Source organism: Hemitrygon akajei, chromosome 8 (genome assembly GCF_048418815.1).
Source record: "Hemitrygon akajei chromosome 8, sHemAka1.3, whole genome shotgun sequence".
In the NCBI taxonomy this organism is placed as follows: domain Eukaryota; kingdom Metazoa; phylum Chordata; class Chondrichthyes; order Myliobatiformes; family Dasyatidae; genus Hemitrygon; species Hemitrygon akajei.
In genome coordinates, this window is record NC_133131.1 from 145370475 (window position 1) to 145389356 (window position 18882).

Consider the following 18882-nt stretch of genomic DNA (forward strand, 5'->3'; position numbering starts at 1 on the left):
CCATCTTGTCAGTGCTGCACCATTAATCAGCCTAGTTCCACTGAACTGCACCTGAGCCATAGCCTACCATGCCCCTTCCCTCCATTATCCATCCGAATTTCTCTTAATACCCCACATGCACCACTTGCACTGGCAGCTCGATTCACACTCTCACCACCCTCTGCGTGAAGGAGTTCCCACTCTTGTTCCCCTTGAACAATTTACCTTTCACCCTGAACTTATGACCTCCATTTCTAGTCTCACCCATACTCAGTGGAAAAAGCCTGCTTGCATTTACCCTATTTATATCCCTCGTAATTTTGTATACCTCTATCAAATCTCCCCTCAATCTTCTACATTCTAGGGAATAAAGTCCTATCCCATTTAACCTTTCCCTAGATCTCATGATCTCAAGTCCGACCACATCCTTTTAAATTTTCCCTGCACTCTTTCCATCTTATTTACATCTTTCCTATAGAAAGGTGACCAAGACAAGAAAATCTGCAGGTGCTGAAAATCCAACCAACACACACAAAGTGCTGGAGGAATTCAGCAGGCCAGGCAGCATCTATGGAAAAAAGTAAAGAGTTGACATTTTGGGCCCAGACCCTTCATCAGTACTGGGAAAGAAAATGAGAAGATAGAGCAAGAAGGTGGGGGGAAGGGAGGAAGAAGTACAAGGTGGCAGGTGATAGGTGAAACTTGGAGAGAGGGTGGGGTGAACTAAAGAGCTGGGAAGCTGATAGGTGAAAGAGATAAAGGGCTGAGAAGGGAGAATATTTTAGGAGAGGGTCGAAGACCATGGAAGCGGGAGGAGCAACAGAGGGAGGTGATAGTCAGGTAAGGAGATAAGGTGAGAGAGGGAAATGGGAATGAGAATGATGAAGGGGTGGGGGGAAGAATTACTGGAAGTTTGAGAAATTGAAGTTCATGCATCAGATTGGAGGCTACCCAGACAAAATATAAGGTGTTGGTCCTCCAGCCTGAGTGTAGCCTCATCACAACAGTAGAGGAGGCTATGGACAGACAAGTTGGAATGGGAATGGGAAGTAGAATTGAAGTGGGTGGTCGCCAAGAGATCCTGTTTTTTTTCCTGGCAGATGAAGCATAGATGCTCAGCGAAGTGATCTCCCAATCTACGTCGGGTCTCACTGATTTACAGGAGGTCACACCAGGAGTCGACGAGTTCAGCATGGGTGCAGGAAGCAGCACCAGTGCAGTCGTTGATGAAGCATAGGACAAGTTGGGGACTGATACTGGTGTAGGCTTCAAGCATAAACTGTTCTATGTCGCCGACAAAAAGGCAGGCATAGCTGGGACCCATGTGAGTACTCATGGCTACACCTTTTGTTTGGAGGAAGTGGGAGGAACCAAAGGAGAAATTATTGGGAGTGAGGACCAGTTCTGCCAGACAGAGGACAGTGGTGGTGAGGGGAACAGGTTGGATCTGTTATCTAGAAAGAAGCAGAGAAATTTAAGGCCCTCCTGATTGGGGTTGGAGATATATAGGGACTGTATGTCCATGGTGGAAATGAGTTGATCTGGGGCCAGGGAACTTGAAGTCATTGAAAAGATCCAGAGTGTGTGAAGTTTCACAGATGTATGGAGGAAGGGACTGAAGCAGGGGAGATAAAACAGAGCTGAGGTAGGCAGATATAAGTTCAGTGGGGAACAAACAGAAAAAATGGGTCTACCTGGATAGGGAGGTTTGTAGATCTTGGGTAGGAGGTAGAAACTAGAGGTGCAGGGTAAGGGAACTATGAGGTTGCCGGCAGTGGATGGGAGATAACCAGAGTTAATAAGGTTGGTGATGGTGTTAGAGACAATGGCCTGGTGCTCCTTAGTGGGGTTCTGTTCGAGGAGTAAGTAAGAAGAAGTTTCTGACAGTTGTAGCCTGGCCTCAGTAATGTAGAGGTCAGTCCACCAGACTACTACAGCATCCCTTTATCTGCAGGTTTGATGGTGAGGTTAGGGTAGGTGTGGAGAGATTGGAGAGCAGAGCATTTGGAGGGAGAGAGGAGTAGTGAGGCTGAAATGGTTGATGTCTTGTCGGCAGTTGGCCATGAAAAGATCCAGAGTAGGTAGAAGACCAGAGCGGGGTGTCCAGGAAGAGGAGAAGGGTTGAAGATGGAAGAAGGGGTCATCAGTGCCGGTTATCAAAGAAGTAGGCAAGGAGACGGAGGCAGTGGAAGAAGAGCTCAGCATCATGGTGGAGCTCATGATGTGGATGCAGAGGTACAAAGGTGAGGCCCTTACTGTGGACAGAACGCTTTGCCTCAGGGCGGGGAAGATCAGAGGGAATAATGAAGACCTGGCATGGATGACAGCTGGGATCAGAGCGGGGAAGAGGGTTAGCAGTGTCTGAGGAGTGGGGAGGGTTGGGGTTTGCAGGGAAGGTAGTGTGGGAGGAAGATGGAGTCTTCAAAGATCCAAAAGCTGACAGTGGGACCACCCCACCTTCCCTAAAAACCTCAGCCCTCCAGTCAGAGGGACAACCATGTACCATCACTCTCCCTCAAAGCCAATATCTATTCCAATTTAGTACCTCATTTTGAATGCCATGCGACTGAACCTTCTTGATGAACTTCCTATGTGGGACCTCGTCAAAGCTCATGTTAAAGCAAATGTAGACAACATCCACTGCCTTGCAAAGGATGTTTTAAATCTCTCTGCTAGGGTCTCTGCAATTTCTGCACTTGCCTCCCACAAGTTTTGAGGGAACACCTTGTCAGGCCCTGGGGATTTATCCTCCCTAATTTGCCTCAAGACAGCAAACACCTCCTCCTCTGTAATCTGCATTGGGTCCATGAACTCGCTGCTGTTTTGCCTCACTTCTCTAGAACCTGTGTCTGTCTCCCAAGTAAATATGTATGCAAAAAATCCACTTAAGATCTCGTCCACCTCTTTTGGCTCCATGCATAGATGACCACAATGATCTTCAAGAGGTCCAGTTTTGTCACTTGCTATCCCTTTGTGTAACTTGCTGTCCTTTTACTTTTTTGCTATCAATTTGTTAACTGACCTGCCTATTTTGGAAAAATAGTCATAAGACTTTATGGACCTCCATCAATTAAAAAAAATCCTTTGAGAAAATGAAGAATTCTCTAAGGATTTTTTTTATTGATGGAAGTCCATAAAGTAATCCCATTATTGTGGGCAAAAATAAACTGCTGCAAGATCTCAGTGGGTCAAGCAGCATCTATGGAAGCAAAGGATGTTCGATAATTTCAGGTTGAGACGCTGCATCAGAGCCTCATCAGGTCCTGAAGCAAAGTCTCAATCTCGAAATGAAGGATCGGCAGCTACATATGTCTCTAGGACAATGTACTCTGTGTCTGAGATTGAGGAAGGTATCGTAAAGAGGCTTACCTTCTTTGAAATCCTTCCATCTCTGATTGAGAACACAGTACATTGTGTCTGGAGAGAAGTACTAGTGCTGTCAATGCACAGATCATGGATGCAAGTGCATTGAACTGATTAAAGTTATGAGGTTGCACAATGTTTTAGAGGTCATACTTTTAGCTTATGACCTTTTGACGCGGGCTAATAACAAATCACTCTTGCATAGATTCTTCTAAAATTATGCAATTGGCAGAACATTTGAGTAAATCTTTAGCACACTGAGACATGCACAAACCTGCCCACCTCGCTCCAGGACATTATTTGTCATTGGCATGGAAATATGCTTCCAATGTCACACATAAATCTTGCAAGTTGGAACAGAAAGCATATTAGTCTCTGGAACTACTTGCACGTTGCAGTTGCTGGATGTTGGATATGCACAAAGGAATGCGTGGGTATAGATCCCAGATGTGGCCCTGCTCTTCCAAATACTAACAGGTGAGTACTTAATATCTAATAGAAAATGCATAAATAAACTAGAGCCTTTTACAGCTTTGAATCAATAGGCCTCAAAGCAATTACTGCACTTTGAAAGTAATTAGCTTCTTATTCGTGCGTGTTCTACTGAGCCTAGTATCAGAAGCTGCAGACTGACGGAGGTGGGATTCTAGGCCTCCTTCATGCTCTGTTTATAAGCAATAAGGAAATACTTATGTAAGCTAGTCAGAGTTGACCACTAACTTTGCTCCATCTGATCCTGAGGAGTTATACTGTACTTTATTAGGCGGTAGGACATATCCGATTCAGTTAGCATACCTCATTTTTCTATCAGCAATATATGTAGCCAAAAGAGCAACACAATCACCTTTCCACAAGTCTTCAATTCTATTCCATGTTTGGAATTTAAGATCCCCTACCACAGAAGCTACCAAGCAATTATTTAAAATGTGAAAGCATCACTGATGGATTGTCTTAGAGTTCCTCAGGGGATGTAAATAATAGCGCTGAAGAATTTTTGGATTACATTAAAACCTGGGACACCGGTGGTGTGGTCAGATCTGGAGTGGCCGTTGTTGGTTCTTGAACCCTATCAGCAACAAGAACATCAGAATGACCACAGGAAGATGCCTTACTTACTTATTAGAGCACTGAAGGAGGGTTTTCAACCGATTGGATCCATGCTGCCTTCCAGGAGAATAAACCTCTCAGTCAAATTCCTCTTCTTTTCATGGTGTCTGTGCACCTTATTTTCTCTTGCATGCTCAGCCACTTCACTTTATTTCTTTTGCCACTTACCTATTCTAGGGGTAATTTATAGCAAACACTTCTCCTACTAGTATGTCTCCAGAATGAGGGAGGAAATGTGACAACCTCAGAGAAACACATGTGATCATGGGATAGGACCCAGACTCCACTTTGCCAGCAGCCTTGGTCAGGGCTGAATCTGGAACTGTGAGGCAGATGTTTCATTAGGAAGTGAAGAAGTTCACTAAGTATGGAAGTCTAAAATTAGTTAAAAGGGGAGAAGAAACACTAGAGGAAGGAGCTTGAATCTCCAAACCTATTTTCAGCTCATGCATGGAGGAAGAAACACAAATAGGGAGTCAAGAGAGAGCAGGTTGTGAGTTGGCCAGTATCTGAATGGAGCACGTTACAGTGAATGGTGGACAAGGGTTGGTGTTGTGCATGCCCGAGGAATTGATAAGAGGGCTTTTGTCATTTCCCTGGCTCGGTCAAAATTACATTAAATTATCAAGGTGCTGTATCACTTATGGCGCGAAAGTGCTAAGCATAACAGGCAAGCAAAAGTGGTGAAATCGAAGGGCCCTCAGACAAGAAAAAGCATAGAAGAAGGATGATTTCTGTGCACACATTGATGGTAAGAACACAGGCAAGGCTGGGACAGTGCCAATCAGAATATAAAAAGCTTAAAATGCACAGACTCAGAAATTGTAGCATTCTGTTCTAATTCCATCTTAACCTGATGAGTAACACTATACTTTATTAGGAGGTAGGACACAGTTAGTGTACCTCGTTTTTCTATCAGCAATATATGTAGTCAAAACAATCAGCTTTCCATAAGTCATTAATTCCGTTCCATGCTTGGAATCGAAGATCCCCTATCACAGAATCGACTAAGCAATTATTTAAAATGTGAAAGCAACACTGATGGATCATCTTAGAGTTCCTCAGGGGATGTAAATAATAGAGCTGATGAATTTTTGGATTACATTAAAACCTGGGACACTGGTGGTGTGGCCATACATTTAGTCAAATCTGGAGTGGCTGCTGCTGTTGGTTCTTGAACCCTATCACCAACAAGAACATCATACTGACCACAGGAAGATGTCTTCCTTACTCATTAGAGCACTGAAGGAGTTCAACTCTAATGATAGTTAAGAAAGTTGCATGAAGAGGAAGAAATTCATTTCTGTGGTGCATAAACAATGTGTAATGCTGCATTTCACTGTGACGTTCTCTATTAAGCACTACAAGTCATTGCAGTTTGCAGCATGGCACGATAACTTCACTCAACTTCACTTGCAATGTGCCTACAACCTTCATGCACTTTCAAGGACTCTTCATCTCATGCTCTGGATATTTATTGCATATTTACTTATAATATGGTTTCTTCTTTTTGCAATGCAGTTTGTTATTTTCTGCACTCTGGTTGAAAACCCTAGTCTGGCAGTCACCATTCATTGATTCTGTTCTGTTTTACTTTTCTATAGATTTGTTGAGGTTGCCCACAATAAAATTAATCTCAGGGTTGTGTATGGTGACATATGTGTACTTTGATAATAAAATTTACTTTGAACTTTGGAATTTGCAGTCAGCTCTTCGAGGGATGCACCATGGTACAAGTGAAACTCGTCCGACACAGGGGGCATTGCTATTAAAAAAAGGATGATGCAGTGATGGTGGTGTGGGGGACGGGGGAGGTTTGTGAGAGTGGGCTTCCAAGGGACAGGTGGATCTGATGGGTGGGTAAAGATTAGTGCCCATAGGAGGCAAAAGAGTACCAAAGGCCCCTTGAGATGTTCTGTCAAGAGGTTGCTGAGGAAGTTTCTTAGGGACATATGTGCAGTCTTTGCCTGCAGTAGGGGAAATTGCTTGTTCCTGTTCTCCTGCTTTGTGGATTGAAGAAAACGGCGAGTAAGTCTCTTCTTGAATATGAGATTTAGATTATCTCACTAATGTAGAAATGAGCAGCAACAGTAACAATGAGAATTTGCAGAAATCAGCAGTAACAGTTTGGATTGACATCCAGGTTTGGAAATTGAGAGAGGACATGACATTGATCTCCACAGGAAAAGAACAGTCTGGCCACCAACACACAAAAACACAGAAGCATAAGGGTACACAAACAACAGACACACACACAAGACATTGCAACTATGATCATAAAAGGCCATGGACTTCAATGAGAACATAGATCCTAATGAAGGTGAATAATTTACCGTAGATTCCGGACTACAGAGCGCACCTGATTAAAAGCCGCTGGCTCTAATTTTAGAAATAAAATCAATTTTTTAATTGTAAAGGCCGCATCGGATTTTAGGCCGCACCGGATTTTCGGCCGCAGGTGTCCCACGTTGTAATATGAGATATTTACACAGAAAGATATTACACGTGAGGATTTTTTTAACTTTTAATTAAATCCATATGGTAACAAAAACAAATACATATTGCAAATGCTTTTTTTCGAACCGTGCCCGTACGCGGCTACTTTTAAATATACGTTGCGTATACTTCTTTACTGAACAACATTCCAATATCTCCTAACGACTGGTAAAAAAATATATATATTGCAGCCTACCAGGAAAAGTTATTGATACCTTTAACTTAAAAGCAGAGTTCGCTCAGATCCAAAGCCGCTCGCGTAATGCGCTCCCTCCCTCCGTCCCGTTTCATCGCAAACCAGCATTTTCCCACAAGACACCGCGAAACCGGGTGTGACGTCATAGCATCCCGCGATGTAGTACAGAAAACAAATATAGTTTAAACTAAGTAGGCAGCACAATGCTTCGAGTGTTTTCCATGTTGATGAGGGTGAGTACAAATGACTGATTTACAATAATTTAATTGTGAAAGTGCGCTTGATTTATCGTACAATTTCATTGGACCTCTGTGAACTACTCATCAATTTTATTGGTCTACTGTTATGAGGCAAAATGTTTACGAGGCGGCATGAAAAAAATCATGCATTAGCCGCTTCGGATTATTGGCCGCAAAGTTCAAAGCTGTTCAAAATGTGGGAAAAAAGTAGCGGCTTAAAATCCGGAATCTACGGTAATTTCAGTGTTGGAATGATTTCCATAAAATATGATGACTAAATCCTGCATGAACTCTTCAATTTTCAGATCAGTGAAGTTAAAAATTTCAAAGCAGAAAGAATTTTACATGATGAATACTGATGACATCACTTGGGGGAGTTCCTACATTGGAAAAGATGCCCCGGGAAAAAGTAAATTCAGCTGAAAAATGAGGAATCAAGTTTTCTAATGGACACAAGGACACTCATGGTCTCCTCTTGTGCCATGATGAGGCCACCCGCAGAGTAAGGGAATAGCACCTCATATTCCCTCTGGGTAGCTTCCAACCTGATGGCATGAATATCGATTTCTCCTTCCAGTAAAACTTATTTTCCCTCCCACTCCCCTCTTCTTCTATTTCCCCATTCTGACCCTTTATCTCTACTCACCTGCCTATCACCTCCCCCTAGGTTCTCTCCTCCTTCCCTTTCTCCTATGGTCCACTCTCTTGTCCTAACAGATTCCTTCCTCTCCAGCCCTTTACCTTTTCTACCCAGTTGGCTTCATCTATCACATTCCAGATTACCCCCCTTTCCCTCCCCAACATTTTATTCTGTTATCTTCCTCCTTCTTTTCCAGTTCTGAAGAAGGGTCTCAGCCCTAAATGGCAGAAACCTTGGTTGTTTATTCATTTCCATTGATGCTGTCTGACCTGCCGATTTGCTCCAGCATTTTGTGTGTGCTTCTCAGAGAATGAGCTGAGAGAGGAAGTGGTTGAAGTACATAAATTATCAATATTTTAAAGACACTTAGACAGGTACATGGACAGAAATGGTTTATAGGGATATGGACTAAACATGGGCAAATGGGACTTGTTTAAGACTATTAGACCATAAGATATAGGAGCAGAATTAGGCCATTTGGCCAATTGAGTCTGCTCCACCATTTCATCATGCCTGGTTCAATTTTTTTCTCAGCCCCAATCTTCTTCCTTCTCCCTGAATCCGTTCATGCCCTGACCAATCAAGAATCTATCAACTTCTGCCTTAAGTATATATAAAGAGTTGGCCTCCACAGCTGTGGGAAGAATTCGACAGATTCACCACTCTCTGGCTAAAGAAATCCCTCCTCATCTCCATTCTAAAAGGATACCACTCTATTCCAAGGCTGTGTCCTCCAGTCTTAGACTCTCTCACATAGGAAACATCCTCTCACATCCACTCTATCAAGGCCTTTCACCATGCATGTCTCGGTTGCTATGTTGTATTGGCACCAAAGGGCCTGCTGCTATACTGTATGACTGTATGACTTTATGACTTAGAAGTGTGGTTAATTTGATTTTCAACAGCAAAACTCCATATTTTACAGGCTTATATGAACAGATTTCTGGCCCATTGACATCACTGCAGAATCATTAGTGAATAGATTCAATAAAATTGCTTTTAAGTCATGGCCTAGTGGTAGAATGGTATGAAGTGCTTTGGATATTAAAAATACCCTGGATGTACTGTAGCTGTCTAATAGTATACTAATCCTCAGATAAAATCCACCTTTATCATGAGGACTTGGTCACATAATCATTCCTTGAATCTTCTCTGAAAGGATAAATCGGAGGCAAAATTGCCAAGCTATTTCACTGCAGGAATGAGCTAGGCATTGAAGAGAGAAAAGTCTTGTTAGTATACCTTTTGCATCAATTCTTGCAGCTGGGGCAGTTTCTGAGCTAGATTATCTGCAGGAGAAATGATAACTGTCTCTTCTTGAGTGCATTAGTATATCAATGCAATACATTCTTGTTGAGGAAGTTTGACATCCATGCGTTAATCATCCATCAGGAATATTTGCATGACAGGCACTGACATTAAAATGTTGTGATAGCTGCTCATTTCTGAATATTTCAGATATTTTTGGTGCAACGAATAGTAGTTTTAAAATGCTTACACATTGTGCTGCAGAGGGGACTCGGAATTACTCATGTATCTTTTTTCACATAACTGCAAATGATCCATTGCTTATGCGTATTATTGGCACCAGTGAAATGTGATGTTTTTTCCTTATAAATGAAGAACAAAACATGTCTTCGTATGTGAAGGTGTCCTATTAATCGGAATTTGCCCACATAAAAGACAGTGCTCTCAAAACAATTCAATCTGCACAGTATTTTGCCATGCCTCCAGAAGACGTGAAATAAAAGCCCTTACTTTAAAGAGGCAGCTCTAGGTTGTGGGTAAAAATAGATCAGGAAATTTGAATAAAAAATTATTATTTCACTAATGAATTATTTACATTTAGTGGCCACTTTACTAGGTACATATTTGATAGTCAAAGACAATTTACATTCAGTGGCCATTTTATTAGGTACAACAGTACATCAATCATTAATCAGCCAATCATGTGGCAGCAACTCAATGAATAAAAGCATGGAGGCATGGTCAAGAGGTTCAGTAGTTGTTCAGACCAAACATCAGTATGGGGAAGAAATTTGATTTAAGTCACTTTGACCTTGGAATGATTCTTGGTGCCAGACAGGATGGTTTGAATATCTCAAAAATGGCTCATTTCCTGGGATTTTCACACACAATAGTGTCTAGAGTTTACATACAACGGTGTAAAATGCAAGAAAAAAATCCAATGAGTGGCAGTTCTGTGGGGAAAAATGCCTTGTTAATGAGAGAGGAGAATGGCCAGACTGTTGCAAGTTGACAGGAAGGCGACAGTAACTCAAATAACCACATGTTACCACAGTGATGTGCAGAAGAGCATCTTTGAATGCACAACAAGTTGAACCTTGAAGTGGATAAATTACAGCTGCAGAAGACAATGAACATACGCTCAGCCACCACTTTATTGGGTACAGGAGTTAGACTGGCGATGCCGTTGCAAGAACTGCAGCCATGCTTCTTACATCAGGATATTAAATTGAAAAAAATTGTGCTGCTCAGGGATATATATAAAAACCATATGAAACAACAAAAAATGGTTTTGCATTTGATCCTTGATCTAGTTGAAGGATAAAGAGGACCAGCAATTACGTTCAACAGTTCCTTGTTAGAAAGAGAAAGAATCGTCAACTTCTGGTCACTTTCTCAACGTGCAGGGATATTTTAACCACACATTCCTATGAGGGCTTTCCGACAGGATTTTAGGACACATTCCTTTTGAACTTCATTCCTAGAATACAGGAGATTGAGGGTGACCTGACAGAAGTAAATAAGACCATGAGAGTCATGGACAAGGTGAACACCCCCATGGTCTTTTTCCCAGTGAGAGAGTGCTAAAAGCAAGAGGGCACAGATCAAAGGTCAGAGTTGAGAGAATGAAAAGAAACATCGGGGGTAGTTTCTTCATGCAAAGGGTGGTGCATTTTTAGAATGAGCTATCAAAAAATAGAGGCTGAGCTGGGCACTTTGATGACATTTAAAAGACATTTAGGTAAGCACATAGATGAGGTAGGCTTAGAGGACTCTTGCCCAAATGTGGGCAGGTGGTGCAGGCTCATTGGGCAATGCAGTCAGGAAGGATGAATTGGCTAAAGAGCTTGTTTCCATGCAGTATGACTCATACAAAATGCTGGCAGAACTCAGCAGGTCAGGGAGCTTCAGTGAAAATGAATAAACAGTGGACAATCCTGATGGTGGGTCTCAGCTTGATATGTCGACTGTTTACTCATTTCCATAAATGCTGCCTGGCTTCCTGAGTTCTGCCAGCATTTTGTGTGTGTTGCTCCGGATTTCCAGCATTTGCAGGATCTCTTGTGTTTACGACTCTATGAGGGAATTAAGTGGAGCAATTAAAGCCAAGGCTCCCCAGATCATGAAAGTAGCAGAGTATAAAATAGTGGAGTATAAAAGAATACAAGACTGATGCCAGGTTGATGATAGAATGCCGGCAGGTTACAAAATGTTCAGAGGAAAAGAAAGAACAGGAAAAGAAGATTGTTTACAAACATAAAAGGGAACCAAATACGTGTAATTATGAGAATGATTTTCTAAGAAATGCAGAAATGCACTGTAAATGCTACATATTGATCAAGAAAAAGTATAGGAATAAATATTGCAACTATAGGCCAATCTATTTAATTACAGAGGTGAGATAATTTTAAGAATGGGACTAGCTCAGTCTGACATCTTGGTTAGTACCAATGAGTTGGGCCAAAGTTGTTCAGCTCTGTGACTCTAAATAATAATCAGAGGCAGAACTGTCTGTCAGTTGGGCATCTGTAGATTGATTAGGGAAAGTGAACATACATCTGTTAAGTTATGTTTAATTGACTTGATAGTGCTTTTTGATGATGTAACAGAAAAGATCATTGAAGGAAATATAGTTGATTGATTGACTTTCAAAAACTGTTTGATCACTGAATAGCAAGTGTCATCAAGACTGAAGCCATGAAATAAGAGGGGTAGTATCAGCATGGATAGAAAACAGCCCCAGTGACAGTGAACAGTGAGTAGCACTGAAGATATCCATTTACACCAGAAATGAGTGCAGAGCGGTGTTCCCCAGAGATCAGCACAAGGACCACTGCTTTTCTTAATCTATAGAAATGACTGGTACAAACTAGCAGATCATGCAAAACTTGGAAGTATAGTGAATTGTGAAGAAGGTTGTAGTAAATTTCTGTAGGTAGGCTGGAGAAACTGGGATTACTCTCCTTGAAACAGAAGAGATTTCAGAAGTTCTGATGGAAGTACAGTAGTTAATTCTGCAAAGGGGTCATGACAGAATCAGTGGACATAAAGATGATAGGCAAAAGAGTAAAAAGTAACAGGAGAGAAGATTATTTTTACAGAGCAAATGGTTAGAATCTAGAGCAACCTTCTGTTGGAGGAACTCAGCAGGTCAAGCAGCATCTGTGGGAGGGAAGGAATTGTTGACCTCTGATGCAAGACCTACTAAGTTCCTCCAGCAGATTATTTGTTGCTCCAGATTCCACCATTTGATGTTTCTTGTGTCTCTAGATTGCACCGCTGGGCAAATGGTGGAGGCATTCAGAATTATAACGAACAGTGGAATTATTCCTGAGAAGTATTGTGGTTTAGATTACAGGCACAGAGCTCCATGCTTTTACAAGCTTCAGCCCAGAGGCAGTGCTTCCGATGTACTGGAAGCATGGTTTTAGCAGAGACAATTCAAAAGCTATACCTCTCCTTGATCCATTGAACCACAGGCCTCACTCAAACTTTCCCCCAACTACATGAGAACTCAGTGGTTTATTGATGTCACTAGGCTGTCCTATGGAAAAGAGTAAGTAGTCGATGTTTTGGGCCAAGTCGACTATTTACTCTTCCATAGATGCGACTTGGCCTGCTGAGTTCCTCCAGCATTTTGTGTGTATTACTTTGATTTCCAGCATCTGCAGATTTTCTCTTGCATTCCACTAGGCCTGTGGTAAACTATGTGTATACCTGTCTGGACACGCCCCTCTGCTGACTGCTCCTGTGGCTCCTCCCACAGACCCCTGTATAAAGACGATTGGAGGCACTGCTCCTCCCTCAGTCTCCAAGATGTCGTGGTCACGTTTGCAGCTAGTAAAAGCCTATCTTTTGCCTCCCGTCTCCGAGAGTTATTGATGGTGCATCAAGGCCGTCTCGCTGTTTACAAACTCATGTTAATTTACAGCAATATCTGTGCATATATACAGTAGATTAAAAAAAGGACGTCAGAACTTCTCTGTGGGTTGTCTCCTTGCTGTGGTGCAGAGGCTTGTGAGTTCCGAAGATACTGAGAGTGATGACGTCTGGAACTTAGCCACCTGGTGCTTAGCTCCTGGTAGGGTTACCCATGGCAGTAATGTCAATGGAGAGGTTGCAGACAAAGAGAAATCCAAACAAGACCACAGGGTTGGAGCTGGCAGAAGATAATGTCACATCATAACTGCAGTAAAGGTGGAGGGTCCCCACTCATTTTGCATTCCATGCTACTGGTCGCTGACTCTGATCTGTCAAGGACTGTGTGATGGTTGCCAGTGCATCAGCCCTCACACATTAAACAAAGACATACAAAGGCATTTTCCATTTAAGGGTTATCCACCCTAACATCCTTGCTAGGTGGATCCCATGTCGGCATCTGATGACCCACTAATAGACAACTCCTTTAGGACAGCATCATACTTGACATCATACCACTACTATTTCTTAAGAAAGTTATTTCTCAGGAAGAACAACCCCAGATTCTCTGTGCGGAGAGAAAGGGGCTGTGAATTATTTGGAGGAGGAAGGGTAACTTTCCTGAATGTGGAGTCATAGAGTTAAACAACCCTCTGTCCCCATTCATTCTTTTGGATTAAAGTGTCCAAAAGCAGCTCCATTCGCCTGAGTTTGGTTCATAGTCTTTGAACAATTGCTATTCTTGCACCTTTCCAAGTGTCTCTTAAATATCATAATTTGTACCTTACTCTACAGCTTCCTCAGGCCATATATCCATCATTGTCTGAGTGAAAAACTTGTCCCTCAGATCCCCTTCACATGTTTTCCTTCTCAGCTTAAACCTGTGCCCTCTAGGCTCTGAGAAAAAAGCTATGGCTATTTGACTTAACTATTGCCCTTGTAGTTTTCTATACCTCTGTGAGGGCACCCCTGAGCCTCTTACACTCCAGCCTCTCATTATAGTCATATCCTCCAAACCTAGTGAACATTTTCTACACCTTAATACACCTATTAACATCCATCCTGTAGCTAGGTGACCAGAAATACACACAATACCCCAAGGATGGTCTCACCAACAACTCTTGTATTCATTGCATCGTCAGCACAGGCAAATGCACCATGGATTAAGTTCCAAGGAGCATTAACCTGAGAAATTTCAATGAAATAAGAGCGGTAATGAAATGTGATGATGGAGATAGAGAAAACTTGTGGACTATTGATGATGGATCATCTGCCAGGCAATGAGCTTTCTCTTCACTGGAAAATTTGGATCCTTCAGCTTGGAAGGTGCCGGATAAGAAAGGATCTCTCAGAGTCATATTAGATGTGACTTGTGGACTATGTAACAAGGTCCATAGGACCCTGACTGAGAAAGACCCTGAGTAACTCATTCCTTTTCTGGAACTAAATGTGCTCTTTCACATAGTTCTCTCAAGAAAGGAAAACAAGGGAAGTCATCTACTCAGTCTGTTGACTGTTTTTACAACCTGACTCAAAAGATTCTTCGTCGGTTGCACTGCTATTGGTCTTGTTAATGATTCAGTTATTCACCTGTTATGAATGTGTCTGGTTTATCGTCATATAGTTACGATCTTCAAAGGTGTTAGTGCTTGCAGTGGACTGTTGGCATACAAACACTCACTCAGGTTACTTTTTGTGCAATTCAGCATTCATCGACCATGGGCTTGCCTTTGGAAGACGACTTTTCTGTGCAACATGACATGAAAAATTCTCCAGACTTCTTCTTGGGAAAGTTACTTCTTTCTAATTTGTATGAGTTTCTTTAATTCAACTGATCAATGCAAGTGAAGTAGAAAACGCTGTTAATGTTCAGCAAGTCTATGGAGAAAGAAGTAGAGATAATGTTTTGGGTTGACAACTTGGGCGAGATGGAAATGGTTGGAGGTAAAAAAAATAAGATGTATAGCGACTTGAGATAGGAAGGTTCAAAGGTTCATTTATTATCAAAGTATGCAACTCTGAAATTCTTCATTTCTCTGGGTAGACATGAAACAAAGAAAGAAAAGAAAGGCAGCACAAACATCAGCCGCCAAATCCCACCTCCCCACGTAAATCAAAACAAGAATGGAACAGGCACATCAACCCCAAATCCCTCCTCATGCACAAAAAACACACAAAATGGATCAGGGTCATCAACCCCAAATCCCTCCTCACGCACAAAAAACACACAAAATGGATCAGGGTCATCAACCCCAAACCCCTCCTCATGCACAAGAAACACACAAAATGGATCAGGGTCATCAACCCCAAATCCCTCCTCACGCACAAAAAACACACAAAATGGATCAGGGTCATCAACCCCAAATCCCTCCTCACACACAAAAAAATGAACAAACTGGATCAGACACCTCAACCCCCCCCCAAATCGGTCTTCCCACAAAAAAAGCTAACAAAGGGGATCAGGCACATGGACCCCCAAAACGAATGCCCTGCACAAAAAAACACAAGACGATCGGGTGAGAAAACACAGAATATAAAAACTTTAAGAGTGAGAAAAGAGTCTATAGTCCAAAGTCCAAATCCAAAATGCAGAACAAGACATGGACAACACTCTGCGGGCACAGCGGCAGGCTCTCCCCTCCCTGGTACAAAACAACCGATCAAAAGGCAAGGAGTCAGTGCTCACCTTCTCCACTCGCTTCAATGTTTCAATCTCCCTCATCGCTTTAATCAGCGAAGAATGGGAGTCTTAATCGGTGAAATGGAGCCAGATATCACCTCGTGCACCACCCAGCAGCCTGCCCGGCATGAGGTCTGCACACACTGCCTCTGCCTCCTCCGCAGAATCCTCCAGAGACTTCAGAGCCCTGGAACATCCAAACGATCTCCAAACTTCTGCACTCGCCTCGATGTTTCAACCAACTTCGTCGCTCAATTCGGCAAACAATGGAAGCTGTAATTGGTGAAATGGGGTCAAAGGTTGGCTTGCGCGCCATCCCGCAGCCTTCTCGCCACAAGGTTCACTCACGTTGCCTCCGTCTCCTAGAATCCTCTTGGAGGCTGCAGAGTGCTAAAGCAACCAAACAGTCTCCAAATAGGAAAACACAGGCTCTATCAGTTCCAGAAATGCATTCAAGACGAGAAGCAAACGTAAGGGACATAAAAGAAGTGAAAAAGATGGTTACGTGATCTATCCAGAAGGTATCGATCAAAGGAGTGTTGTACGCAGGCGCCATCTTGACCGGAATGTGCTGTGTGTGCATTTTGTACATTCTCCCTGCAACTCAATGTGTTCCCCGGTTTCCTCCCACATTCCAAAGATGCCTATTTTATAAGTTGATTAGCAAGTCTAATTTTCCTCTTGAAATGAGTGGCAAAACCCAGAAAGAGTTGAGGGGAATGTCGAGAGAATGAAATGGGTGTTTGATGGTTAGTACAGTGCTGGTCAGCTGACAGGCCTGCTTCCATGCTCTGTGGGACTGTGATTATTTTAATTACTTGCACTGCTGTTCTAAATGCAACTGTCAATTTAAAAAAGAATAAAATGTTTACTCCAATATTTTCTTAATGTAGAATTTCTTTAAAAACATGTGGAACAACAAATTAATGATGTTCTGATTAAACTTAAATTTTTTACTGAGGCAAATGAGAATCGGACAGAGATATATGAGATTCTTAAGCAAGATGACAGAGGCTCTTCAGCAAGATGCCATTTTCAAAAAGCTTGAGTATTCCTTTTCTTCCAAGGGTAATGTGTATGAAAGGGGAAACCTAGACGACAAGCACTTTGTGTGCTTTTTGCTGCCCATTTTCTTCTCTTGTCTGCTGTAGGTATGACTCATGCAGAAGCATGGTTGCACAGCAACCTTCCACTACCTCTCCCATGAGTCCAACCTTAATATAATGGCCTGCACAAGAACTGCAATGAGTACTGGGCATGTAGCAAACTTCACTTGACGTCCACACACTTAGACATTAGGAATGGCTAGTAGTCATTAGTCTGCTTTTCTCTCTTCTGCAGCTCAGGAATACTGATATCCCATGGCCAATCCATCTGAGCTCATCTATCTCAGCCTAGAATGAGAAGTAAAAATATTCTGAATAAGTTGAAAATACCAGAGCATTTAGAAAGAAGAATGTGTAACTGATCTGCTTTCTGATTGTTTAAGCACAAAACATGTGGAATTCATAAAAAGAGATACAATACAGTCTCTTTAAGGGAATTGGCAATATTTATTTTAAGTGACATGCCCTGTTCCTCTGAATTCCTTGAAAGGCCGAGGGTTAGGGGAAAAAAATCACGAACACAAATTGCCAGATGTAGTCCCATGGGGGCATTTTCTTTGTGTATTTCAGCAGCAAAGCTCAGGCGATTTCAAATAACACCGAGCGGGCGGAGATAATCTAAGGGAACGTTTTATAGGAAGCATATGGAATCAAACTGAAATGTGGAATTTGTTTAAATGCTCTGCAATCTGTTTTCTTTCAGTTGCTGAAGATGTTGTCAATGTTGGAAGCCCCTCCCCTGTCTTAGAGATCCGGCCAATGGTCTGGAACTTGAAGTCAGCAGCTAAGAGGGGACACTCAACACTGGACTGAAGAAGCCACTGCATGAGGATCAAAAATACTCTGTGGAACAGAGCTCTCCTTCTTTGATGTATTCTGGCACTTTCTCTAGGGGCAGTGATCTCCTCAACTTTGTCTAATCTCACTGAAGAATCCTCACAGACAAAAAAAAAGAAAGTAACAGTTTTCAAACCTTTTCGGCATTTTGCAGAAAGCAAAATTAATATTTGGAGACACATGGGTTTTTAATGAAATATCTCAAGCTGCTACTGAAAAAGTAATTTTATTTTAAAGATGTATAATTTTAAAATTCTATTATCAGGGATCAACAATTGATGATATTAGATGTTCCAGCCCTTGAAGTATAGAGGTGTTGTAATCTCTATTTCATCTCATTCAACAAGATGTAATATTTTCAAAGTTTTTTACAGCTGGAATCGAGCATGAAAATTAGAATTTCATGTCAAATTGCTTTGTGTTAATTACATTGGAAAATACTGCGATAAGGCATCCTGAAGGGAAATGGGGTAACACTGAAAACAATTTCTTGATTTCAGCATGCACAAATGTGGAATATTTTTGCCAGGTTTAGTGAGTACTGGTTGCAGTTAGTGACAACCTTGATGTTAATTCAAGTGCAAATTCCTTTTTGTTATTTGATTCATGGCATTAATCCAGATTGGATCCATTTATTTCTATTCATTCAGAGCTGGAGGATCTCCACCCGGAAATTCTAAGTCCATTTCCGATCATTCTGCTTGGAAATTCTCAAGGCTGAATTTACAGCCACATCTTCCTATATGCACGAGGACCCTTGCAGGTATTTTCCTTTTATCAGAATACTGAAAACACCTAACTCTACCACTTTATAGCTTCTCATATTACCTTAACTAACTCTGTGCAGTTAAACTGTTTCCTGGACATCTGGGTTCAGACGAGCCTTAAGTTTACAGGGGAAAAAATACTCTTAACTCTTAATTCTTCACGAATTTCACAACATGTTTCAGTGATGATATCCTGATTCTGATCAGGTCCTTACTCATACACCTCTGCAAAACTATAGGATATTTTGTCTATGTTGTTAACAGCAGTACATGTAGATAACTTACTGTTCCTTGGGGTGAACTATA

General features: G+C 41.9%; 1 long non-coding RNA gene across 1 annotated transcript; it reads left to right on the forward strand.

The window, feature by feature from the left end:
• Positions 1-3724: 3724 nt before the first annotated feature.
• On the forward strand, positions 3725-17905 carry LOC140732333 (uncharacterized). Its single transcript, XR_012100047.1, has 2 exons — positions 3725-3819; positions 17676-17905. It is a non-coding gene; the product is annotated as an uncharacterized lncRNA (long non-coding RNA).
• Positions 17906-18882: the final 977 nt, after the last annotated feature.